General features: G+C 51.9%; 1 protein-coding gene and 1 long non-coding RNA gene across 6 annotated transcripts in view; both read left to right on the forward strand.

The window, feature by feature from the left end:
- KCND3 (potassium voltage-gated channel subfamily D member 3) overlaps positions 1-27,201 on the forward strand; it is a 90,065-nt gene that overhangs the window by 32,758 nt on the left and 30,106 nt on the right. The gene's annotated exons all lie outside the window — the stretch shown is intronic.
- LOC140680690 (uncharacterized) lies at positions 1,832-24,214 on the forward strand. Its single transcript, XR_012052060.1, has 2 exons — positions 1,832-13,379; positions 13,410-24,214. It is a non-coding gene; the product is annotated as an uncharacterized lncRNA (long non-coding RNA).

Genomic DNA, 27,201 nt, shown 5'->3' on the forward strand with positions numbered 1-27,201 from the left:
TTGTGTGGGTGACTGTGTCCAGAGCCACTCAGGTCACTTTGGCTGTGGGAAACACGGCCAGGCAGAGCCCCAGGAGAGGCTTTGGCTGCGCCCTCAGGGCTGCTCTCCCAGCTCATCCCTCCTCGGGGACATCTCCATCCCTCCTCGGGGACATCTCCATCCCTCCCTCCTGCTCTGGCCACCGACAGCAGCTCAGCACTTCCCCCAGGCACTGCAGGCTGAGCTCTCCGAGGACGAGGAGAATAAAACCAGCCAGGCAGGAGCTTAGAAAGGCAGGTCTGACAGATCCAAGACTTGCAGCTATTTGAAGTCATCCCTGGAACTGGCCATGCACCATCCAGGGACAGATCCCCCACGGTTATCCAGAGCCTTTTGATCTCTTCACTGGCCTCTGCTGTCCTGCAAGGCTGCAGAAGCACTGAACAGCGAGCTTCTCATCTTAAAATCCTCCTTAAACTCTGCCCTGGTCCCAGCACTCACACTCCACAGCCTTTGTGAAGCCCCTGGTGCTGAAGCACAAACCCAGGTAACATTTTTCCCTCTGCTCAAAATTAGAGGCAGACATTAAGCTTGGTTTAAAGTGGTGTGTACACAGCAGAAAGCTGAGAGCTTATCCACAAGTGGTCTGAGGCATGGCACAAACTCAAATGACTCAACACAACAGATGCTCTTTATACCTGTCTGACTCTCTGCACAATGAGTGCTTTGATCCAAAGCTTTTATGGCAAAGCTGGAGCCAAAGCTCACTGGGAAAACAGAGTCCTGTGGACTCGAGGAAGCCTGGATCAGGCTGTCAGCTGGAGGAGCTGAGCATTGCTTTTGGGGTCAGCAATGTAAAGTGTGCATGCTGAAAATTAAAAATATCCCTCCTGTGCAGTCACTGATAACTGATGTGAATTGTCCCCCCAAAAACACCTCCTAGCACTGGGCTGGGAGCAGAGAAGCCCCTGGGAAATCGCTGCTGGTGGCTCTGGCCCCTCTGGACATCCCATGTGGCCAAGACAGCTCACACAGAATGAGCCCTGCTCGGGCTGCACAGAGCATCAGTGCCCGAGGAAAGGGGAAGGGGTCGAGTGGGCTGGGAGCAGATTTCCATGAGAAAAATCAGGCAGTGACTTTGGAGGAGGCCAGGAAATGACCAGGGATAACATTTGTCCTTTTCTCCCTTACTGCAGTGCACCCACTCCCTGGTTCTGCCACAAAGTTCTGCCCTGTGCAAATAAATGCACAAAAATCTGGGATCCCTGCGGAGGAGGGAGCCTGCTGGGGCTCCTGCGCTCTGGCTCTCCATCTCCCGAGCCTTTCCCTCTCACCCATCTCCATCCCGGAGCCAGCAGGTGTTCCCATGGCAACGCCGTGTAAAGCCATCCTTCCTCTGCCAGGGAGACGGCGATGGCTGCACGAACCGCCCTGGGAGAGCCTGAAATTCAGCTAGAAACAGGACAGCAACAATGGGAGGTGAAGGTGGAAAACTGCCCCAAAGCCTTGCGGGGCTCGCTGCAGCCAAGGGCGGTTTGCAGTTTCTCCTCCCTCGGCGAGAGGAGAGCAAAGCTTTGTTCCCCTGTGGGACTGGAGCAGCCCTGGCAGCTCTGTCCCTTCATTCAAGCCTCCTCTGAGCAGTAATTCTCCTAATTCCATTTTATCACATCGAAATGGTTCTCAGGGACCCAGAGAGCAAGGAATGAGCAGCAGAGCCCCAGATTCCCCCCGAAGGAATGGCTGCACTTGAAAGCTTATAACTCTCCCAGTAAATCAGTGTAATTTGTGCTCTGATGTCCTGCACAGCTTTACAAGTGACAAATCAATCATTATCCAAACACCCTTTGATAATCAGTGTGGTTCCATTAATTATGATAAATGCTTTCAGCAGCTACAGTATGTGGATGCAATGTGTAATTGCTTGGGAATTGTATTACCCTACTTTTCTGCTCACGTCCTCAAGTACAAAGTCTCTGAGAAAGTGCCACACTCCAGCAGCTGAAGGCAGAGTTTACACAATCCACCCTTCCAAGTGTTTAATTGGAGCAAATGCACAGTCCATTAGTATTACTGTTATTAAATATTAAGTAATATTCCTTGAAAAAGACCCATTACAGCTTTACAAATTACAAATACGCAGGAGGAGTGTCTGAGCCTCCTGACCCTGGGGATTAATTGAAGCAGTTGTTGCACAGCAACGCAGCACAGGCGATCAGGACCTCACCTAATGAGTAACACTGCATCCAATTGGAATTGCAGGGAAATTTAGCCTGGCAGAAGGCAATTACCTGGCTCCGGAGCTGCCTGGGCCGCAGGGCTGCTCAGGAAGCGCATCTGGAGTGAGTGGGAAAGGGCAGTGGAGGAGGAACGTGTCCTTCCCGTTGGGCTCAAAGACACGAGAGGGAGGGGCTGGGAGGCTTCCAATCCCAGCCACAAATTCAGCAAAGAGATGCAAGGAAGCATCCCCAGGACACACCTGGGGAGTCAGTGCCAACACCGCCCTGGCAGCAAGAGCTCCACCGCCCTTCTGGAACAACCAACGTTCTACCGAAACCAGGAGCTGTTGTCAAAGCCAACGGGAATTTACAAAGGGTTAACACTCTTTTGACTTTAGAGAAACGGCCCTGCTGGCTGGTTTTCCACGTGCTCGGGGTCTCTTTTTTGGAGCAATTCCCGTTTTCCCTGGCAGGGACGGGATGGGCGGATTTTCGGAGCGGCTGCTCACGAGGGTGCCTGTGTTTACATTCCCCGTCCTCACCATCACAAGCAGTCAGATCTTGGATTTACAAGCTTTAAGGGAGTTTTCCCAGGGATTCTGGTAAAGCAGAACAGCATCATTAATTGTCTGGGAAACCAAAAGCACATGTTTGAGAGCTTGTACAGCATCTGTGCTATTCCTGCAGGAACTGTTGCAGGGAAAAGCATCTGAAGGTCAGTCTGAAGCCAGAAAGGTCTGGTCTGTTGGAAGAGTAAAACGAGTGGGCATGAAATAAATGTTTGGACGGGCTAAAGTGGCAGAGAGGAAGGAAGGGAGGTGCTGGGGAGGGCAGCAGGGTGCTCCTCTCCTGGCACGGACAGGGAGCAGAGATGTGGAGCAGCTTCCCGAGAGCCTGGAGATTTCAGCATCGCGGGAAACCAAAGCACAGAAAGGGGCAGGAAGGGCAGGAATTGGGATACAGACCACCCCACCAGCCAGGGCCTCCACAGGGAATTCCTGCTGTGCTCGGTCCGATGGGAGCAGCAGAACAACAGCCCCAGGGCATCATCCTGGTGCCCTGGCAGGAGGCACGAGATGATCACCGACAGAGCAATCTTTAATGCATAAAGATAAGCAACAGCTCTGCTCAAATGACTGCTTAGAGAGGATTTTCCCCCAGAATTCGACTTTTAAAGATGCGGTTTTCATTAAAATAATGAGGGCTGTTTAAACTCTGAGTCTAAACATCCTATTCCCAGTGCTTTGTACTTGAAGAGATCCACTTTGCAGGGGAAAGGATGCTTCATATCTGATGCACATGAAAGAGGCTTTTGCAGGGGGACATAGAACACATATTTGTGTTTCCAGAGCAAAACAAACCACTTCAGAGCAAAGGAGCCTGAGCAGACTGGAGGCTCCTGGGGCACCTCCATGAGATCCTTTCTGCTGCCTGTCACCACTTCACCCTCAGGCTCTGACCAGAGCCTTTTCTTCCCTTCTTTGCACAAGTTCTCCCGAGGAATTTGTGCTCTCGGGTCCCCAGTGATGCACCAGTCTCCCTGGGCTGTCCCCACCCGTTCCTGTCCTGCCTCCAGGGATGTACCTGGGCACAGCTCTGAGACTTACATCACTTTTTCAGCAAAGAGGGGTTTAACCCTGTATTTTCATCAATTTTCCCTAAGCCTCTTGGCATTAAAAGATCTGAAAATAAACCCCCTTTTATATTTGGTGTGGTTTTGGAGTCTAATTTAGAAATGGTTTGAGAAGAGCTTTTTTTTTTCCTTTTTAGCCTTTGTATCAGTCATTTTATCTGATATATGATGAGTTTAAACTGATTCATCCTATTTTGTAATGTTTAAATGTACTTTGCTGAAGCTCCATCATAATGTCACACACTTTTAAAATGAATAATTCATCCTGCCCACCTTTTCTGAAATGCCAAAAGGATACTGTGCCTTTCCAGAGAGAAGCAAATACCTTCACTAAAGAGTACACAGGGAAACACAATAATTTAAGAGCAAATACCAAGCCCAGCTGCAGCGCTGCAGATCTCAATCCTGTGGCTCCTGTGGGACAGCACCCGAGGGCCGGGCAGGGGTGGGAGGATGCCCAGGAGGGTCAGCCCTGGTGGCTCTGGGCATCCCGGGGGGATGAGGAGGGGTCTGAGACCCGGCACAGCCCCAGCGTGCAGGGACGCCCTGCTTTGGTCCCCACGTGGCTCTGCTGCAGGGATTTGTGTCACCCCCAGTTCGGCTGTGGGTTGTGCACCTCACTAATGGCCAGGGAGCCCAGCAGGGACCAGGGTGACACTGTTCAGTGAGTGGCACTTGCTGGGGAAGCAGGGAAGCAGTGTTTGCCAAGCAGAATCAAACCCAGGAGGAGTGAAAGAAACCTGGAGAGCTGCACAGGGCAGGGGCAGAGCTGGTCCTGCGGGAGAACAGAGAGAGATTTCTGCTGCCAGGGCCCTGCAGGCCGGGCTGGGGGCTCGCCTGGAGAGGAGCAGCTCCAGGGAGAGCTCCGAGGGTACTTTTACTGACTGGAGAAGGCAGGAGGTGAGCTCTGCCCTGGAGATGCCAAAGGCAGCTGGTCCCTCTGCTGAGCCCTTGCAGCACCCATGGGAGCTGCCCCAGCTCAGCGGGGCAGGGATGCTCGTGCCCCTCAGCTGCTCTGGGCAGGCTCCAGCAGAACCAGCTCTGCAGGCACCTGATGAGTCTGCAGGAAATACAAGTCAAAGCAAACGAAAGCCCCCATAAAACTCTGGAGCCATTTTCCACCAAGAGGCCCGTGCTGCTCATCAAACATTGAAGAGCAGTCTGTAATATCTGTGAAAATGACCTCATTGTCATTCTTCAAACCTTCCCTCCGAGCCTGGCGGGGCTTGCAAAGGAGCACAGAGCAGGCTGGAGCCCCATGGCCACGTCTGCCCCTTCCCCAGGCCGGTTTCAGTCCCAGATTAGTGTTCCATGTGGCAGAGCTGCAGAAGGCTGATGCTGGCAGAGCCCCTGCCCCTTCCCCAGCTCCTTCCACAGCAGCTTGGCAGCAGAGAGGCAGATCCTGCTCACCCAGGGCTGTGCTGGCTGGGACACCAGCAGGGACACTGTGCCAGGCTGCCCCGAGCCCAGGGGCACTGCCAGGGGTGTGGGCACAGCCCCTCTGGGCACTGATCAGCCCTTTTCAGTGACGGAGGAGAAATTCCTGTGCATGCAAGGAGCTCCTCGGTGCTCCGCACCCCACAGTCCAGCTGGCAGGTCTGGTCTAGCCCTGCTCTAAGTGAAAAATGAGCTGTCTGATCCCTCTGAGGGCCAGGACACCCTTGGGAAGAAAATTAAATCTCCTGCAGCTCCTCTGGGAGCACAGCCCTGCTCCACAGCATCCTGCCATCTCCATGCTTGTCTGGTCCACTTAGGAGGGAAGTGCTGGGGACCTGACTTCTGTCCAGAAGTCAAATCTAAAAGGGACCATATGGTGCAGATTTAAGCATTTGGCTTCTGGTTGAGCTTGGGAGAAGAGACAGCAGAGAAGTTTTGGATGCCAGTGAAAGCTCAAGGTCCAGCCACAGAAAATCCATTCCTGGGGAATAAGACTTATTTAACGTAACTAAATTACCCTTCCCTGGCCTCATCCATTGGAGGAAATGGTGTGTGATATTTATCTCTGTCTGTGTCCATATGATTGCACAGTTTTCCTCTAAACCTGAACCCAATCCATGGGGAGGTGTCCCTTCCCTCCCAAGCCATCCCTCCCAGCACTGCTGTTTGTCGCTGGGTCTAAGAGGAATTCATTCCTTTGGGATGTCTGGCCAGAGCCTGGGCACCCAATGCCCCGTGGGAGAGGAAGGCAGAATGCACTGGTGAATAACAGAAGGTGGCCGTGGGGGATCAGGAATTCATTAACAACTTTTAGGGCCAGAAGGGAAATTGTGATCACCCTGGGGCTGGCAGCAAGAGCCAAACACCCACGTACTGCAGCTCTGTCGTGCCCAGAATGAGCTCATGGTTCCTCCGCTTGCTTTTGGAAATCAGTCGTGTTTTCTAGCCAGCTCAGCCCCCCCTTTTGCCAGCTTTAATCTTTGGGTGACTCCTTTTGTCCATACAAGGTTTCTAGGGATGTTTTCCATCGTTCCCAAGAGACATTCTCTGCTTCAAGGGCGCAGGAGAGGCTTTAGGAGTGAAGGGCCCCACTGGGCAGATGGAGGGTGGGGTGTGAGTGCTGAGCTGTGTGAGCTCTGCCCATGAGCACAGCAGAGCTGGGGCAGTGCTGGCAGGAAAGCTCCAGGGCTGTCCTGGATGATGGCTGGACACTGAGGGCCTGCATGCAGCCACCCCAGCGCTCCCCATGGCACTTAAGTCACTTTTGCTACATTTTGTCATTATTCTGTCACTTTATGAAGAATAGCAGGCTTTATCTCTTACTGGCTGTCTGCAAAACGAAGCCAAATAAAACTCCTTAATGAGGTCTCAGTGCAGAAGTGTTCCCACAGTCCCACGTTTCGGGCCCCTTTGACCTCACATGCCCATAAAAAATGTCCCTGCCCCCACCTCAGGGCTGTGCTCTGGTAACACTGAGTTTTACACTGCATTCTTATTCCCTGGAACATGACTTAGAGCTGAACCAAGACAAGGGCAAAAGGTCTGAAAAAATCCAGTTACAGCTTCTTTGTAAGCGATGATTCCATTTAAGAGCTAGCAAGTCCTATTCATGAGGGAATAAAAGATCCCCTCCCTGGGAACACACGAACTTAGAAAGGGGACACAGTTTTTTCCCGGCTCATGGGAGGATTTGCTGTCTCTGTGGTCTCTTGTCACACCAGTTTAAAGCTCATCTGTTGCTAATGGTTCCAAATTCAGTTTTTGGGGTACAAATGGGCAGGAAAGGAGCCCCAGTGCCAAAGCAGGGCTGTGAGTGCGAGCCCGAGGCTCCCCAGCTCTGAGCCTGTGTGCCCAGGGCATCTCTGGGGAGTCACCCCTGCTGCTGAGGTAAGTTAAATAAAGAGGGCAAACATCCTGCTTTGTTCCTAATTCCTGGCGCTGGCTAAGATGCAGCCCCGTTAACCAGCCTGCCCTGTAGGACAGTCCATCAGTGTGAGACAGGATCCCAGAATGTCCTGGGCTGGGAGCCAACCCAGGGATCCCCCAGGGCAGATCAGACACCCCAAAATCCCACCTGGGCATCCCTGGGACAGCTCCAGGAGCTCTGGCAGCCTCGGGGCCGTGCCCATTCCCTGGGGAGCCTGGGCAGTGCCAGCACCTCTGCGGGGAGAATTTTCCAGAAACATCCAAGCTGATCCTGCCTGGCCCAGCTCCTTCCCTGTCTCAGAGATCAGAGCTGCCCCTCTGCTTCCCCAGCCACTAAATCCTGCTCTTTGTACGAGAAGTGTGACATTTTTCCAGTGCCACCCCAAAAGCTGCCTTCACTGGCAGTGCTCGGGGCAGATGTGGCACAGATGTGGGGGGCAGAGCCCGAGACTCCCCCCAGCTCTGCAGCTGCTCCCTCCCTCCCTCAGGCACCCCCGGGCGTGTGGAGCAGAGCTAATTCCTGCTGAATCATTCCAAGGCCTTTTCCCTGCTCCAGGAAAGCACCAGCTGCTGTGCTGCCACCAGCACGCAGCATCCCCCAGAGCTGCAGCACAGAGCTGCCCCAGCCCTGCCCTGCCACCCCTGCCCGGGGGTGCCCAGCTCTGAGCACCCCTGAGTGCCCACAGGCCTGTGGGACCACAGAGTGCCTGGGAAGGGACCCCAGAGCCCCCCCAGTGCCCCCTGCCACGGCAGGGACGGCTGCACTGTGCCAGGCTGCTCGCTGCCCTGCCCAGCCTGGCCTCGGGCACTCAGGGACGGGCACTCCCCAGTCTCAAAACCTGGCTCAAAGTGTCCCCTCCGCAGCCGGGGTGCAGGTGGGAGCACCTGGAGGGTGCTGCAGTCAGGGAGAAGAGCTCAGCTGCCAAGTGCTTTATCTCAGGGTGCCAAATGCTTCCTCTGCTGCCCTCACCCTTCTCCCACTGCCGACTGGGCACTGGGGACTGGGGCTGGGACCTGCCAGCCCTGCCCTGCCAGTGGCACGAGGGAAAATGGGGAGAGAAGGGGAAAAGGCCTCACAGCAGCCAAAGCGAAAGAGAAGAGGGGATTTTTGTGCTCACAACCAATGAATAATCATCCCAAATTCCCTGCTTCGCCCTAATCCCCTGCTGAGTCACTGGTCCCTGCTGATACCCGGACTGGGTGACTCCTCTCCCTGAGCCTGCCAGGGAATTTTGCCAGATGGCAACAAGACTTGATTAGTTGACTGTTTCCTATTTGTTTTAATTAGTAGTTTATTAGCCATATGTTGAATTGCACATTTCAACCACTCGGCAGTGCTGTTGGAAGTCAGGATGGATCCAGATGGGTTTCTGCTGCCCATCCCAGTGGATTCCCAGCCGAGCAGCCCCAGCAGCTCCCCGGGCTCTGGAGGCAGGCAGGGACCCCGCAGGGACCCCGCAGGGACCCGGGGAGAAGCTCCCTCCCAGCACCCAGGGGTGCTGCTGGTCTGGGCAGCAGATTAACCCAGCTGGGAGCTCTGTGCTGATCACCCTGCGCTGCTGCCACCTCTTTGTTCCTGCGCTCCCATCAATCAGCCGAATAAAAGTTAATGGGAAATAGATAAAGGAGGTCATAAACAGCAACAGCAGAGATTCATTTTAAACCTCGCTACAATATCCACAAAGACCTGAGAGCAATTTTCCCCCAGCGCAGGCTCTGATTGCAGATTCTGGCACCAAGGGCTGCTGCTGCTGCGTGTTCCAGCAGCACACGGCTCCTTCCAGGAACAGCCAGCAGCTCTTAAACAAATCCCAAACACATCCTGCTCCTTGAGGGCAGCTCTGCAAAGGTGCTTGCAGCAGGGACTAAAAACACCGCCAGAAAGTTCTGGGCAGCTCAGGAGACATCCCAGAGCCTCTCACCCCGAGCACACCCAATGTCAAAGCAAGTGCACAGAAACACTTTTACATTAGGATTTTGTGATTCCCATGCAGTTAGAAATGTGGATTCCTGTGTTGGGCTGATCTTTCCCATCAGTTCAGGGTGTAAGAGGCAGTAACCCCACTCTGCAGTAAGTGTTTCATCACCTCACTCCCATCCCCGCTCAGGCACCTGTTCCATGTGTGGGCTCTCATCAGTTTTTAGATCCTAGTGACTGACACGTGTTAAAAATACATTTCAGCTGCAGTTCACAGGGGCTGCAGGTACAGCTCTGCACGTGCAGATGGAACCAGCCCCGGCTCTGTCCCTGTGGGTGGAGGGAGCCCGTCCTGGGCTGGGAGCAGGGGAGGCTCCCCAGCCCTGCAGCAGCCCCTGGGCCAGTGGAGCTGCCTCTGCCCCCAGCCAGCCCCAGAGCCAGGGCACGGAGCACAGACATGTCAGGGACAGCTGGTGAGACCCCAGCAGTGTGAGAGTCCTCATTCCCCAGCCCGGCAGCCAAAGGAGCCTGGACTGCATGAAGTCGAGTTTTCAAGGTTGTTTATTTCTCCTTTGTGACAGTCTCTCTCTGAGCTGCCGAGGTCTGCCTGGTACAGAAGCCATGGCAGTCTGCCTTGAGTCCTGGGCAGCTCCCACACTATAGACTCAAATTGTTGTGCCACTGCCCACCGCCTGTGTTAGACAGAGAATCTCTACCTTAAACCAATACAAAAGTGTCACCACCACAACAAGACATGGAGGGCAAGAGAAGGAGAAGAAGGCCAGAACATGCCCAAATTCCTCCATTTTGTACCCTTGAAAGACATTCTAAAAACCCCAAAATTCTGCTTTTCCACCCTGTGTTAACTCCACTACCACACCACTCAAGCCCTTGTGGTCTGTAATTCCTCATACAGAGCTGGCAGCTTTTCCCACGGGCTGCAATGGAAGCCACAGGTGTTTGTGAGTTGGTGCCAAGGTCCCCGAGCCCCTGGCAGGGTCTGGGGACAGCCAGGGCAGCCGAGGGATGTGCTGGGCTCTGGCACAGGAAGGGTCCCAGCCCATCCAGCCCCATTGTGAGCAGTGGCACCAGGACAGCGCAGGACAAGGAGCAGCTGAGGCAGCAGAGCAGAGCTGGGCTGTGCAGGGAGGCACAGAGAGAACCTCCCTCCAAGGAGGGTGAGGAGCTGCTGCTCAGCCAGGCTGCAGCAGAGATGATCGTGCCACGTTCCTCAGCAAACACTGCCAGTGTGACAGAGCGTGGAGCTGATCCTCGGAGCCTGCTGGAGCCTGGCACTCTGAGCTGCTAACAAGAGCAGAGAGAAACGTGCTCCCTGGCCTCCGTGTAGGCATATTAAATATTTAAAGTTACTTACTGAATACACACAGGCTCTGCACTTCCAGCTGGGTTCTGGGGAAGAATGTGGAAAGGCAGCCATGCCAGCAGCTCCAGCTGGGTGTGAGCGACTGGGAGCTGCCCTGCAGCTGGAAAGTGAGACAAATGAGACTGGGGTAGAGCATCAGATAAGAAAAGATGTTCCCTTTATTAAAAAATAGCGGTACATTCTTTACATTTAGCATAAAACCTGCTGTAATTACCTAGCAGTTGGAAAGCAATTTGCAACAGGCTTTATTGTTCAGCATCTGAACCAAATTCTCAGGGAAACATCCACCAGGGAATAAAGGAAAATGAGATGTGCCACAGTAAATACAACATTCAAACGCTTGCACAATGGAAATTTCAGGGAGGTTTAAACGAGCTCCAGTGCAATTCCACTTCTGTGTTTCTGTTTTTGTTTTGTTACTTAAAGGGCTCTGGGTTTGACTCCAGCTCTTTCTGCCCTGTGTACACACACCCACCAGGACTGCCATAATCCACACAGAGCCACTGGGGTTGTACTACAAAAGGAATATAATTGTCAAAAGAAAAACCAAGTCTTTGAAGCCATAAAACAAGAAGCATTCTGGCAGAACCACCCCAGGACTTCACTGCTGATCAAGCAGGCACCTCTTTGGGTTAAATCTCCACATTAAAGGGAAAAGGTAACAACTGGTGGCCTGCAAATTCACCACAGCATCCCACAGTAACTGCTCAGCCAGGGGAGAAGGCTGGAGCTCACACAAAGGTTTGGGGATGAAGGAAGGTACATTTCACTCCTGCTTAGCCTGGAGTAAATCCGGCCTCACTTCCCCACAAGTGAGACAGCCAGGAGAGCTGTGATGGAAATAAATCACTTCAAGTTTGTACCAGTTTTTTTAAAAATACAGAAAAAGTTCTAGTTCTGCATCTCCCGAGGCAGGAGCTCACGTGGAGCTCTGGCTCAGCCGTTCACCCCTGGCCATGCAGGGGGACACGAGCCCGATGCTCTCCAAGCAACTTCCCAGGAGACCTCCCACACCACTCAGTGAGAACCAGGAATTTATCAGGTGCCTGGTTATTCCTTCTTTCTTTCCTCTCTCCCTGATCAAATAACATTCCTCCTGATCTAATTTCAGGAAATAAGACAGAATGTGTCTTTGTGAGGAAATGGATGTTCTGGTTTGTTCCAGCCCAAAGCTGAAGAGCAGAAGCAAACCCATCCCCTTTGGTCAGAGGAGTGACCAGAGCTGGGAATCAGGACAATTACCCAATTCCCTGTGTTTTCAGAGCTCTGCCTCGCTGGCTGCCCCCTGCCTCTCCCTGACCCCGGAGCCCAGGCAGGTTTTTGTTCCCTGCAGAGCCCAGGATGAGCTGTGCACACCCCCAGGCCCCCAGGCTGAGTTTGGCCGGGCTGGCTGCTGGATGCAGGTGGGAGCAGGGCTGCCAGGACCCTGCAGTTTGCCTGGGCTCCCTTCTGATGGAGGTGGCTCCATACCCAGGGACTGAATGGCTGTGTCCCCTCACCCCAGGAGGGAAATCAAAGCCAGACCATTCCCTCGTTCGATGGAAAAAAGGAGAAATTAAAGTGATGTTGGAAGCAGAGGCACGATGAGTGAGTGAAGGGAGGCAGGGCAGACGTGATGACAAGAGGGATGAGGTTCTGTGCTCTATGGGCTGGTACGGAAGCCAGGAATAATAAAGAGCAGGGAGAATCAGACAGACATTTACAAAACTCCTAGACTTTATTCAATGAATTATTTAAAATCTATTTCTGATCTGGCTCGGGAGGCCACTCGATCTCCAGGAGGGAGCAGTGGGAGCCCCAGCACTTCTGCCATTCAGCTGAGCAGAGCAGGAAGCACAGGGCCACGGTCCCACACAGAATTCCAGCGGTCATTTGGGAAGGTTGGGGTCCCAACCCCCTTCTGCAGCCCCCAGATCATCCTTCCCCAGCACTGACAGACAAGGGAAGACCCCCAGAGCTCCCCAGAGCTGGGGAGCAAGGGCCCGGTCCCAGGGCTGAGGGAGGGCAGTGCCCTCCTGCAGGCAATGGAAAGTGCATTTTGGGAGCCAGGTTGACACCTCCAGCCCAGTTTTCCTGGTCCTCGGGGTGAGGAGGGATTGCCCCACCCTGCCTGAAGCCACGGAGGTGTTGATTCATTCCCTGTCCATCCTCTCTGTGCGCCCCTGTCCTACAAACACCCTTGAGCACAGAGCTGGTTGTCAGAGAGGGATTTAAAACTGCCTCTGCTGTGCCGTGTTCAGCACAGTCCCCGTGCCTGGGGGTGCCCAGGAGTGCCCAAGTGCCAGGGGAGATGATGGGCACTGTGAGCTGAGGGCACACAGCCAGAGGCTGGCCAGGCTCAGGGGCAGAGCTCTCCCACTCCTGCTCAATGGCAGCAATTCAGGGCTCTGGGAAGAAGGGAAAAAGCTCCAAGCATGAGATTACTACATTTTGTACATTACACCCTGATAGCAGCTAAAAATAGACTCTGACGGTTGCTAAGTGCGTTTCAAATGGCTTTCCTTGGAGGTAAAAATGGCATTTACTTGAAAAAGCAGAAGGTGGGGTTTGTAACATCACATCTTGGCAAGGAACTGAACAGAAAATCGCCAGCTGTGGGAAGGAAGGAGCTGTGCCATTCCTGTTCTCCCGGGGACAGGGGCAGGAGGGGCTGGCAGAGCATGCAGGGCTCTCTGTGAAGAGCACCTGGAGCTCCTGGCACTCTCACCCTCCCTTTACCCAAAAGCTCAGAGTGGCTGCAGGGGCTGCAGGAGGTTCGGGGCAGGGGAGGGAGCCCGGAGCCCCCAGGAGCCCCCAGGAGCCCCTAGGAGCCCCCAGGAGCCAGAGCTGCTCCTGCTGCTGCTGCCTGGAGGGGCCCTGGTAAGGAAAGCCACCCCAGCAGCCCAGGTGAGCCCAGGTGAGCCCAGGTGAGCCCAGGTGAGCCCAGGTGAGCCCAGGTGAGCCCAGGTGAGCCCGAGCTGGAGCTCAGGGCCAGCACCCACAGCCCCAGCCTGGGCACAGCTCCCCAGAGCTGCTCCAGCCCAAACTCCCTGCTGGGCATCCCCTGGCACCCGCCAGGCTGGCACAGCCCGGGCAGCTGGAACCCCCCTGCCTTTCTTCAGGGCTGAGATGCTGAACTACTTCAGAGCACCGCCGTTCTCATCAGAGCACTGTGGTTATCATTTTCTAATCATGAAAATGAACCGTTTTTATAAAGATTAACAGTTGTAATTGAAAGACATCTGATGTCAGATCAATTTTTGAGACACACTCCAGGTATTAAGAGAGCCATTTCCTGCAGCAGGACTGAGCACTTGCTAACAAACCTACTTGGAGGGAAATAGCCTGGAGATAATTAGAATTACAGCCCTGCAAACAGCACCAGCACACCGCTGCAAAGGTTTGGGTGCTGCCAGAGCTCATGCAGAAACAGGCACAGGCAGACAGGGAGAGGAGCTGGGGAAGGACAACAACAGGAGCTTGAGCATCCCAAGCACACTTCGGAGCAGCAGATTTCTCTGAGACCTCACAGCTCCTAAAAATGAGCATTACCATCCAAGGGGGATTAGCATGTGGAGAAAAGTAAAATAATGGTTCAAAGAAAACAGGTGTTAAATGAATAGTTACTTACGCATTGATGTGAGAGCACATGTGCTGAAGGAGAAAGGAAAAGATTAGCAACCTCATTTATTTTCCCAAATAACTTTTGCATTGCAAACTCACTGTGTCCTTATCAAGACAATTTGAGAAAAAAAAAAAAAAAAAGAAAAAAAGCCCATTTTCATGGCTTAGAAAGAAAGACTATTTTTAATCAATTCTGTCAAGGGAGAGAAACTTAGAGACGTTTTTTGCAGGTGTTGCCAGCCCTCAGCTCTGGAGGGGCCAGCGAAGGTGCCAGAGAGGTCAGAGGGGCTCTGGGGCTGCTGTGCCCCCTTGGCAGCAGGGCCAGGGCTGATATCAGGGTGGCACTGAGCTGGCCCTGCGGAGGGCAGGGGGCTTCTCCTCCTCAGGAGCTGCCCTGGGCAGAGCAGAGCAGAGCATTCCCCCCTCAGCTCCCTCACTGTGATCTCAGTGCAATCCCCTCCCGATGGATCCAAAACACAATGGGCAAAGACAGAGAAAAATCTACTGCAACAAAATGAATTTGCCTCTAAACCTTCCATTATCAGATCAGATTCATAAAAGAAAAGCAGGCAATTAAACCCAACGGAATGTGTCACAAACAAAATCGCCCAGGTTTAGAATTTGCTTTAAAATGACAAAACCCAGGAAATTACAAACTTGTGAGTGACAATTTGTCCCAAGCCCCTCTGCACAGAAGCCTCACAGCATCATTAATGACCCACTTTGTCAGCAACTTCCCCAACTTCAGCTCACTTTCCTCTTTTGCTGTAGGATTTGGGGCATTTTCTGTGAGCAGCAGAGGAATCTCACCAGAGGAAGGTCAGAACGTTTAGGGGAGGGCAGTGATGGTTGTGACGTGCTGGGTAACAACCTGTGCCAGCTCCTGCCCCGCGGGGCTCCAGAGGCACCAGGAAAACCCCATTACAGCACAGCCCAGGTAGCAGAGAAACAGCCACTGATATTTATTATTTTACTTAAAAAGAAAAGCACTGTTACTTTTCATTCCTGACAGGATCCTCCATTTGCTATGCAAGTCAGCAAATGATAAAATAGCAGAATATTCACCAGTGTCAAACAGAGGATTTCAGCAATAAGCTTCAGTGCAATGTGAAATATTGTAACAATTATTCCTTGTGATCAGGATGTTAATCTTCCTTTTTCAAACCAAATCTGAGGTTATCCAGTATGATCTTACAAGATCTGCTCAAAAATTTCCTATTTTGCGAGTCCCTGTGTTCACTGTGATCCAAATTCAGTGACATCATTTAGCTCAGAGCCTCCATTTCCACTCCGTGCAGCTTTCTGACTAAACAAAATCTAAATTTGTGTCTAAAGATGCCTAAGCAATATATATATATATATATATATACCTATGTATTTGTGTCTGTATGAATATATACAAGCCTACATCTAGAATCATGCAACATTTTGGGTTAGAAGGGACCTTAAAGCTCATCTCATTCCACCCCCTGCCACAGCAGAAACACCTTCTGAATAGACTAGAAATGCAAATTTCATTTAGAAAGCCATTGAACACATCCCCAGTTGTAGTTCCTCAAGCTGCAGGTACTTGGGGACAGTGACAGGACTACTGTGTAAGCCCAAAACAGTAAGAAAATTAAAAATGTTTCAAACACATCCAGAAATGAATACAGATGAAGAGTATTTTTACTGCTAATACCTCATGCATCTGGATTTGAGAGTCTGGATAATGTGATGAATTATTAACATGCTAATGTAAATGTAATCAAATCTCCTGACTCGAGTGTACAGAGATCACTACAGGGAAATAAATAATGAAATGTTTCATCTTCCCTGCGCTCAAGTACCTGCTCTGCTGGTGGGGGTGTGGACAGGAAACTCACTCTGCCACAGCTCAGGCTGGGATGTGGAGAAAGAGAGAGAAACCAACGTGCTGAGCCTCAGTTTCCCCGCCTGCAAACACTGCCCAGTCCTCCAGAGAGCACAGAATGGACAGGGCTGTTCCCAGAGCCTGGAGCCACCCTGCTGCCCCATCCCATCCCATCCCATCCCATCCCATCCCATCCCATCCCATCCCATCCCATCCCATCCCATCCCATCCCATCCCATCCCATCCCATCCCATCCCATCCCATCCCATCCCATCCCATCCCATCCCATCCCAAACTCAGGCCAGGCTGCAGGGAAGGATGCTGGGCCAGCAGCTCCTGAGCATTTCCCGAGGTGACACAGCCCCACAGGAGCTCTGCCAGAGCCCTCTGTGCACCCTGAGAGCGTCAGAGCCAGCCCAAGCACGGAGATCCTGCTCACAGAGCCAGCCCAAGCACGGAGATCCTGCTCAGTGCAGGAAGGACAGGGACAGCTCTGGTTTTGGCAGAGCTCTGGAGATGTTCTCCCCTGAACTTTGAGCACTGCCAGCCACTGGTGGCTCTCATTGCACAGACAATGGGTGGAGGAAGGGGGGAGCTGGAGAGAACCCAAAAGATTTCACATCTCTCAGTAAATCCCTGCATGAAGTGGTGACATCCGACTGCTGTGTCAGTCTCCATCCTGTCAGCACTTCGTGCTGCGTGCCTGGTGTGGCATCCCCATTCTCTGAGCAGAGAGACGTAATTCTCCCTCTCAGGATTCTTCCTGGAGAAGCACAGAGAGAAAGAGAAAACAATTCTTATCTGCTCCTGTGTTAGTCCCATGCGGAATGTGGTCTGGAGATTGTTTACCCAAGGTGATTGACTGGATTCTGGTGATGGTGCTTGGATTCATGGACCAGTTGGATCCATGTGTGACTCTCAGCAGAGAGTCAGGATTTTCTGCTTAGCTAGTTAGTGATAGTTCTTGTTAGTGTAACATAGTTATAGTACAATAGAGTATAATAAAGTAATTAATCAGCCTTCTGAAATCCTTGGAGTTCAGAGCTCATTCTTCCCAGCATGGGGGTCGCGTTCACGCCAGCCTGGCACAGCAGGGAGGGAGCTGGGGGCTCTCTGTGATGCCATCCCTGCCCAGGCAGGGACTGGAGCTGGAGGAGCGGCAGGTCCCTTCCAACACAAACCATCCTGTGGTTCTGAGGGAGATGATTCTGTGCAATCCCCTCTCTGCTGAGTCCCAGCTTTTCTCCAGCCGCCCCATGGGCACAGCTGCTGCTGCCTCCGTGTGTGCCTTCCCGGCCAAATCAAAGTGCAGCAGCAGAAAGGTTAGGAGGTTGTGAAAAGGCACACACAGGCAGAAATGCAGCATTTCCACCATCCCCAGGAAATCCCCCAGTCCTGCCTGGCTGCAGGCTCAGTGAGACAGAACAGGACACACGTTCTCATCGTGCCTCCCTCCTTGGAAGGACAGAGATTTGGTACACCTCGCAAGGGAGGTGCAGCAGAGCTTTAAATAACCACTTACAAACTTTCCTCCCAGAGAAGATTACCAGCCAAGAAATCCCAGGCTAAGATTGATAAAATAGGACTGCCTTCTGCACTTGTGTGAAAGGAATTAAGGAGTCGTGAAAGTTTTTGGCAGCCAGGAGGAGAGGAGAGGGAATTCTCACTGCTGCTTCTACTGAAACTGTTCCCAAAGCAAGAGCCGTGGCTGGGCCTTGGGATAAGACATTGCTTAGGGTCACATCCATGTGCAAAAGGAAGAATTCAGCACAGCAGCTTTAGAGCCAAAGCTTCACCTGAACTCCTGTGGGAGCTGAATTTTCCTGCTGGGTTACAGCGAGGCTGGAGGACGTCAGGGTTCAAATCAGGTACCCACAGCCTGCTAAGACATTTCACCTCTCTTTGGCCAGTTAATTTAAAACAGGATTAATAATTCCAGCATGATTAGAATTTTATGAAGCTTAATTAATTAAAGGTCATAAAACACAATGAGACCAGCATATGACAGAGCCCAGATAAATTCGGACTCTTAGTGTGGAAGTCCTGCTGTGTGTCAGATGTATGAGCAGCTCTGTAGGGCTGCAGTAGGGCTGGGGGCTCAGCCAGGAGCTGAGAACCCCCAGAATAATCCAGAGGGGAGAAGAGGAAACCCACAGAACCAAAGTGAGGGTTCCCAGTGGGAATGAGCACAGAACAGGGACCAGCCTGATTCCTGAGGAGTCACCCAGCAGCACGAGTGGATCTGGCCCCTGGGGACAGGTTTAGGGGTGGACAGGGCAGTGCTGGGCTGAGGGCTGGGTTTACATGGTTCATGGTTTTACAGGGCTTTTCCAGCCCCACTGAGTCCGTGATTCTGTGAGTGTGAGGGCACGAGGAGCTGTGCACACCCCGGCCTGAGCGTGCACACACATCATCCCCTTCAAAGGAACTCACTGTTCTCCAGGACCTTTAATTACTGAAAAATGCAGCAAATCCCCTTCAATATTCCAAATTAGGGTGGGCAGAAGGGGCTGTTCGGGATTGAAGGAGGATAAAGAGAATAAAATGCAAATCTCCCTGCAGTTTATCCTTATGACTAATACCTATCACAACAGATTCGTTTGGGAACATGCCTGTGACGTTCAACTTGTCAATCCTCCCCACCTCTCCAAGCTCTGCTCGGGGACCTGCCTGTGCAGCCTCTCAGCTGTGCCCAGCAGGGCCTCAGGAGCTGCTGCGTCTCCCAGGCTTTGGATCCTCTCTTGGGAGTCAGAGAATCACGGAATTGTTTAGGCTGGAAAAGACCTTTGAGTCACCCAGTCCCACCATCAGCCCACACACCACCGAACCGTGTCCTCGAGTGCCACACCCGCACCTTTCTTGAACACTTCCAGGGGTGGTGACCCCACCACTGCCCAGAGCAGACTGTGCCCATGCTTCACAGCCCCTTCTGTGAGGAAATTTTCCTTAAAATCCAATCTAGACTTCCCCTGGTGCACCTTGAGCACGAGCTCCTGCTCTGCTCGGCAGAGGGGTCTGGCTCTGGCTCAGCCCAGCTCCTGTTTAAAGCAGCTCCTTGCTTGGGAAAGGCTCCAAACCTCTTAACAGACCACTTGTGTCTCAGTGAAATTATCAGGAAGGATAAGAGTGCAATTTATAACTATAAAACCAGCCTGCATTTGAGTAAAGCCGAGCCAAATCCATGGATGTCTGATTCCCTTCCCCGGGCCAGGTACAGTGGGCATTTGGGCATCTGCTCCGCTGCCAACCCCCTAAAAAAGCTTCAATCCTGTGGATCTCTCTAAGTACATTAGACAGGGAATGAAAACCGCACTGGGATTAGATTTCCATCTCTGGGCATCCACACACACGGCAGCTGGGATTAGTAAATGAACAGACCACTGAAGGAAGCAGGAGGATTAACAATGCAAATAGAAAAGGGCCACAATCAGGGGCAGCTCCTTGGAAAAGAGACTTAGGACAAATGGCACAGGCGGCTGCCAGCGATGGACTTGGGCGAGGGAGAGCTGCAGAACATGAAAATGAGAGAAGACTCTTCCCCTAATCTGGGGCCAGCAGGGCCAGGCCGGGCCAGGACATCCTGCCCTGAGGAGAGGAGACCTCTGAGCAGCCCCTGCAGCTCCAGCCAGCCCCACTTAGAGCCCAATTCCAGCCTAGGCCTGGGCTTAGAGCCCAATTCCAGACTAGCCTGGGGTTTAGAGCCCAATTCCAGCCTAGCCCCGGGTTTAGAGCCCAATTCCAGCCTAGCCCCGGGTTTAGAGCCCAATTCCAGCCTAGCCCGGGGTTTAGAGCCCAATTCCAGCCTAGGCCCGGGCTTAGAGCCCAATTCCAGCCTAGCCCGGGGTTTAGAGCCCAATTCCAGCCTAGGCCCGGGCTTAGAGCCCAATTCCAGCCTAGGCCCGGGCTTAGAGCCCAATTCCATCTCCCAGACCTGTGTTTAGGAGAGTGTAACTCCTGCACTAACCTGAATTCTGTGGGAAGGAGATCCATCTTCCCCACTCCCAAATACCCACTGAAGGTCTCTTTTGGAACAGCCCCACCTAAACTGCCACACCATTGATAGAACAGACACTGCCCGGTTTGCTCAACTCATGGCAGGTGCTTCCAGGCTGTCAGACTGGCACCTTGCTCATATTAAATCCTTTCCCTGCACCAAAAGGAAATTAAAGATTATTTTATGCTATTAGCTCTCAGTCCATTTACAACTTTCTGCATTAATATTAAGATATACAATCTCATTTTTGTTCAGGCTGTGAAAACTACATGAATACAAGATATTTGAAAATTATTTAAGAACTGTGCCCTCCGAGCAGCTCCCTCAAAAGGTGAACTATGAGGTCTTGGCCTCCCATTTGGAGCCCAGTCGAAAACACATTTTCTGCTTGTTAGCAGATTAACAGATGAGACAGAGGGGAGTTAAACATAGCCAAGGTGTGAAAACTAATTATAGGCTGCTGCATCAGGCTGGCAATGAGAAAAACCAGTGTTAAGTGCTGTCCTAAGAGGTGATATCCATCTCCACTGGAGGGGGAACCAGGCAGAGCTGAACCTGGTGTTATCTCCAGGAGCTCATCTGCATCTCCTTCTGTGTCTGCACTGAGCAGTGCCACAGGGGCTGCACTCAGATGAACTCCACTGCCCCCAAAGTCGCCTTTTTTGGAGGCAAAATGTGCAGCCAGCTGCAGCAAGGGCTGCTGGAAATGCCAGTCCAAACAATAAATAACAGCCCTCACCAATTTACTACCAAGAGTGAAGTTCCCCACTCTTCAAGCCGTATGAGGCACAAAACCATTTGATCCTGATGTATTTTGCTTGTGCTGTGCCTGAGGCCCTGGGTGGGCAGCGCTGCTCCTGCACAGACAACAGTCAGGGATGGACTGTCACTGTCACTGATAACCCTGCTGCTGTTATTTTCTCCATTATTTTCTGACTGGACAGAACTTGGTTGATGTGAGCCTTGTGCACCTTGGTGCCAAGGCACACCGGAATGGGGGTGCCTGCAGCAGCCAGTAACAGTGCACAGAAATTCTCCATCTGCTTTAAACCTGCATAAAGAGCTGCACAAACTGCAGAGCAGTGGGAGATCATTCCCTCTGGGGCTGCCTTCCTTTCCCTGAGCCACTCCTCTGGTTCCTCAGAGCTCTAACGTAGGAGCTGTGCACCAAAGGAGATCAGAAATAGAGGAAAATAGGGTATTTCTCTTTCTTTTGAACAGCCCAGCCTCAGCAGCATCTCAGTGATGAGAAAACCACTTCTGCCACGGAGGTGCAGTAGTTTAGCACCAGCAGCTCCCCCACTCAGAGGTCAGCACTTGTGCATTTTTGGAGTTGGGGGTGATTCTTTATGCATGCACAGGAGCTAATTGCATCCAAGAGAGCTCTGTGCCTGTTGGTCTGGAGGTGTATTGCCATATGTTTGGTGTATACTCAATTAACACAGTGCAGCTGCACTGCTGCCATCTGTATTATAGATCACATTCCTATTACAGACCTAGGCAGGAGTCCCACGGTTCGTATTTATTAAAATAATTGTCCCCAGATTTAGGTGGTTGGAAATACTCAGTCGAGCAGCCCAGCATTGCTTTGCAGAAGGAAAATTACCCAGCCAGGAAGCCAAAGGGAGTGGGATGAGGGCTCCAGGGGCTGCCACGTGCAGAGCTCAGCCCGCAGCCAGAGGTTAAAGCAGAGCCCGCTGAGCATTTCTTCCAGGGCCTGCCTGTCCTGCTCTGCAGTTTATTGAAGTGTGACTTGCTGGTATATTCATATTCACCATCAGATTCAGGGCTTTTTTTAGCTCACTGCAATCTCTTTCTCTAGGCATCGGAAATTTAATTTTAAAATTCGATTTGTGTAATGTGTGCCTTGGTCTGGAGTAGCTGCTTCTGAAGCACCTGTGTTCAAAATTCATCTGCCTGTGAAAATCATTACAGGTGTAGGAGCTGAGTAAAGGTGCAAACCGAAAAGATGGATTTCAGTCAGGTTTCACTGCCAGGATCTCTTTTCCTGCTGTACAAAACCAGCCTGCAGAAAAACACACCAAAAACACGCCGAGGTCCAAGAACAGGTGAATGCAAACACAAATCCACAAATCAGGCGTGACCTAATGGCAACGTGTGGATCCAGGACCAAATTACAATCTCTCAGGAGACAAGTCCAAGGCCCAGAGGCGTGGGCTGGCTCTGATAAGGGGAGGACATGCAGCATTTTCTGTGAATGTTCTTGCCTGGTCCAGCTGAGGAAGCAATCTGAGTAATTAAAGTCCAGATCTGGGCAATTACAGACAGCAGCGCGTGGCTGGGAAATAATCAGATTTGTTTTCTGTCCGTTCATAGAAGCGTCCCCGGAGCTGTGCAGGGCTGGCTCAGGAGGAGGAGAAGTTTCCAGAGCTGAGGGCACCGAGGGCAGGGCAGCAGCCCGAGCTGCTCCTCGCCCGCTGTGTGCCCGGGGCACCACGGCATCCCCAGCCTCTGCAGCCAGGCTGGGCTGGCACTGCCAAGGGCACCGAGGGGAGAGACCCGGGGGCTCAGCCCCAGGAGGGATCAGGATGGATTCACCAGCCCAAAGCACCCCGGGGCTCCCAGTGCCAGGCATCCCTGGCAGGATTGGTGGGGAATGTGGGGTCTGTGTTCTCTGCAGGGCGTGATTCCCCAGGAGCAGCACAGGAGCATTCCCCACCCAGGCATTCCCCGGGCATTCCCCGTTTTCCTGTGCACCTGGGGCATCCAAACATCCCGAGGTGCTGGGGGAAGGCGCTGGTGTCCAGCCCACAGCAGATCCATGGCACCCAGCAGCTGCCCCAGTGCGCTGCTGTGCCAGGACAGACAGACAGACAGACATCCTCTTGGCCTGGCTGTGCTGCCCGGAGGGGCTGAGGGAGTCCTGGGGGCTTTGTCTGACCCAGAAGCAGCAGCTGGGGGGCACAAACCCAGCTCCCCCTGGCCACCAGGTGTGCAGGGCCAAATGGCAAAGAGCTGTGAACCTGGGAGACTGGGGGAGCTGGGGGGAACTGGGGGGAACTGGGGGAGCTGGGGGGAACTGGGGGTCCCTTTGAACCGCTGCTGCCACAGCCCTTCTGTGCTCCCTAGCACAGGCATTTCAAACTTCCCAGCTGAAGAACTTGGCTGGTTTATGTCTAGATTTGAATGACAATATCCTGCTGTTATAAGGAGGGCAGAGGAAGGGATAGGTCCAGGCAATGTGCTTAAACAGCTCGTGGCTTTTCTGCTCAGGGATTTTTTGCCCTCTTTCAGGGGGCTGTTGTTGGAAAACAACAGTGAGCACAGCAGCAGAATTATCAAACATTAAATAGAAACTCCAGGAGAGGATGCAAGAGAAGGAACCTGGCAGATTTTGGTTGAAAAGTTAAATGCAGCTGCATTGATCCATCCAGCAGCTCAGAGGCTGCTTTGTGCATTTGAGCTTTACAAAAATCTCCAAATCCTCGGGAGCAGGCTTAAGGGACTTGATCCATGTGTCAAATCCCCAAAGTGAAGCAACACCCTGATAGGCCTCGGTTATCCTAAACTGCACAGACGGTGGTTACTGTCACCCCAGAGGGCAAAGCAGATTTTGAAGGAATAATAATTTGAATGTTTTCTCTTGTTTTGCATTCCCTCCTCTGTGCTGTGCAATGACATCAGACACTGCAGCATCAGGAGCACCACGGTTTTTGGGCACAGCAGTGAGTGCTGCTCTCTGGGCCCGTGGTGTGGCAAAGGATCTGCTGGGAGCCAGAGCATTTCTGGGCTCCTGTCCTTCCCTGTCCACTGAAGCAGCTCTTTGGGGCTTTGGAGTGGAGTTTTTGGTTTTTATCTTTGCTTTCACCATTCAGTGCACGGCAGCAGCAGAGCAGTAGAAACCAGGAGCCCGGTGTGCCAAAGGAACTCAAGCAATTGAAAGTGCAAAGGAAACCCCCCTTTGGTCAGGTCTCTGCCCTCGGGGTCCCACAGACAGGCAAACAGAGCAGACTGGTTTACACTTGTCATTAACTTGCCATTTTAATGAACTTTTCCGTCTTTAACCATCCTGGTGCTTGTACTCGTGCATTGACAGGAGAAGCAGAATCACATCTCACAGCAGCAAACAGAGTTCTGCAAATGAACCTAATCCTTCAGAGCTCCCAGCACATAGACACACATGTTCTTGCTGGCCCGTGGTTTGGTTTTGTACCTGAATTCTCAGGCAGCTCAGAATCCTGGTAGGAAATTTCATGCTGCACAAAGCTGCTTATCAGCATCAAAAGAACTGAATTAAGATGGTAAGGAGAGGGGGAAAAAAAAAAAAAAAAAAGGGTTTTCAAGTAATGCTTATGTTCCACTAAAGGAGCATAGGAGGTGGGTTTGCTTTTCAACTTCAGGAGAAACTGGTCCCCCTTTCCTGGCCCCTTTGAGGTGCACCCGAGTCCCAGAGGCTGTGCAGGCACCACTTGGCTGTTTGTACACAAAGAAGTGCCAGGGAAAGTTTATGGCCGCAATCAGCAGCTCCTGCAGGATCCTCAGCAGAGGAACATTAATAAACATTAAAGAGGAGCATAGGCTTGGCATCTTTCTAATTAAGAGTGGAAGAGCCTGGCAGATGAGGTCAGTGCCCAGATGGGGTTGAAGGGCAGTGTAAGCATGAGAGAATAAATTCAACGTAAAGGTCATCTATATGGATTAAATGATCTGAAAAGTCAATTCCAGAGCCAACTTCTGCAATTAATATTTAATTAAAAATAGAAACACTATAAAGTTTAGCTTTTAACTAGTACAATTATTTCATGTCCCATAAAACCTTTAAATACAGGACCATGCATCCTCTCTGTGCCCTGTTCAGAGCAGGCTGCAGTGCTGAGAGCCACAGAAAGGGCATTCCAAGGGCAGCAGCCTCTGCACCTGTAAAACGCTGCCAGTCTGTTCCCAGTGACCAGAGACAGCCTCTAACAGCTGAAGGGCCTTTCCTTTTCATTCCATTGAGAACTGAATGCAACTTCGACTCAGATCTTCACCCAAACACATCAAGAACTAAAGGAGTGGACTGAGCCGTGGCCAGCAGCAGCAGTTCCATGTTTCAGGGGGGAAGGGGATGGAGAAGAGGCACTGGGGGTGGTTCAGGGGCAATCTGCTGATCCCCAGCCCAGCCAGGCTCATCTCAGGAGCTGCAAACCAGCCCAGCACCAGCAGCTCCCAGAGCCAGGGGCACTTTGCACTTTGCAGATCTCCCTGGACCTCCCCTGAAAGTGCCTCCAGCACTTGCTTGGTGTGATTTGAAATGTTCTGTCTCCTCTGACTTTGCTGGCCCAGAACTAGGCCACCAAGAAGTCACCAGAGGAATATTTGTTCTTCAGCACTTGAGTCCTTCGTAACCTACTTCTGAGTGTTTAACCTACACCACCAGAAAGGAGCTGGAAAGGAGGCTCAGGCTCCTCGTGTGAATTCTCACCTTTGGAGAACGCAAGCAAAAGGACTTTGTTTTGACAAGGTCCTTTCAGTGGGCTGAAGCTGGAGAAATGTAGGTCTCAAGCAGGTTCCCAGCTCTGCCACCCATTTCCTGCTCGGGTTTCCAAGGGCTCACACTCCCCAAGCTTCAGTGCCCTGGAAGTGGAGATAATACTGCCTTGTTTCCATATGAGCTGGAGTTATTTTTACAGTGCTATGAAAATAAGAAGTAATCCAGTTCAAAGACTTGTTTTTGCTTCCCTCAAAGCCAACCATAAAATTCCCTCTACTTCAGTAGTGCATTATTAATGGGTTTTTCTCCAAATGTTTGACAGAGCTTCCTCCCTTTATCCTTGGGACTTGGGGTCCTCCTGTTTATTTTTACTTATTGCAGGAGATTTGTTGCTGTTTTCAAGGGTACAGAGGTGTGAGTGCAGGGTCTGGTGGCCTGAGCTCTGTGCCTCCCTCCCTGCTTTGGAACAACATTCCTGGGAGCCCTGACCTTCTGCAGTCAGATCTTCCACTTCACGCACAGCTTTGCTCAGGGACACTTCTCAGAGGAGCCTTTGCACAGCAGTGGCTCTTCCCTGGCTCTGCAGAGCTGCTTAAACCTCTCTGAGGCTGCAGCAGCAGCCTGGGCAATCCTCTGGGGAAGGAGGCAGAACCCTCCACTCACAGGAGCATCCATCCCTCATCCATCCATCCATCATCCATCCATCCATCCATCCATCCATCCATCCATCCATCCATCCCTCATCCATCCATCCATCCATCCATCCATCCATCCATCCATCATCCATCCATCCATCCATCCATCCATCCATCCATCCATCCATCCCTCATCCATCCATCCATCCATCCATCCATCCATCCATCCATCCATCATCCATCCATCCATCCATCCATCCATCCATCCATCCATCCCTCATCCATCCATCCATCCATCCATCCATCCATCCATCCATCCATCCATCCATCCCTCATCCATCCATCCATCCATCCATCCATCCCTCATCCATCCATCATCCATCCATCCACCAGGAGTGGGAGCAGGCAGGGAAAGGCAAGCAGCTTTCCTGGTTCTAATTTGGCAGCACAGTTAATCACTTCTCACCCAGCCCCTGCTGCATATATAAATTAAATCAGCAGCCATACATATAGAGATCTTTATACACACACAGGTATATGAAATACCCCTGCCTTGAATGGCCCTTCCAGCCTGGAAGAGGTGAAACTGCTGAAAATCTCAGAAAACAGCACATTCTCCTTCATTCCTGACCCAGGGATGATTCCCATGCAATCACATGCATGTAAAAAAAAAAACCCTTTTGAAGTCTCTCATATTTTTGTTACTAATTCTGGTTTGCAAACAACTGCCTGGTGTTATCCTGAAATATGCCAGAGCTGTTAAATGCTTGTATAAATAATAAATGGGAGGGCTTGTACCAGGACTAAGGTCTCTCTGCATCAAGACACAGACAGTGTTATGTTTTATTAATAACAATTGGAAAGCACAGTGAAGTAGGGAAATGGCTGCTGGGCCAGGATTTTACAGCCCTGGTTCACATCCAGCCCAGCCCCGAGGGTTCTCTGCGTGATCCTCACACCCTGAACCCCTCCCTGGGGTGGGAAGGGACAATCCCTCCCTGGGGAGCAGCACCACGATGGTGCCAACCCCTCTGCCGGGCCGTGTACCTGTGCCAGGTGTGGGCCTGAGCGGCACTCCTGTCCCAGCTCGGTGCTCTGGTTCTGCACAGCTGAGCAAGGCTTGTGCCTCTCAAATACCAACTTTCCATTTGATCTGCAGGACAGCTGTAAGAATCATCCTTGGTTTCCAC

The sequence above is a fragment of the Taeniopygia guttata genome, chromosome 26, assembly GCF_048771995.1.
Source record: "Taeniopygia guttata chromosome 26, bTaeGut7.mat, whole genome shotgun sequence".
NCBI classification, from domain to species: domain Eukaryota; kingdom Metazoa; phylum Chordata; class Aves; order Passeriformes; family Estrildidae; genus Taeniopygia; species Taeniopygia guttata.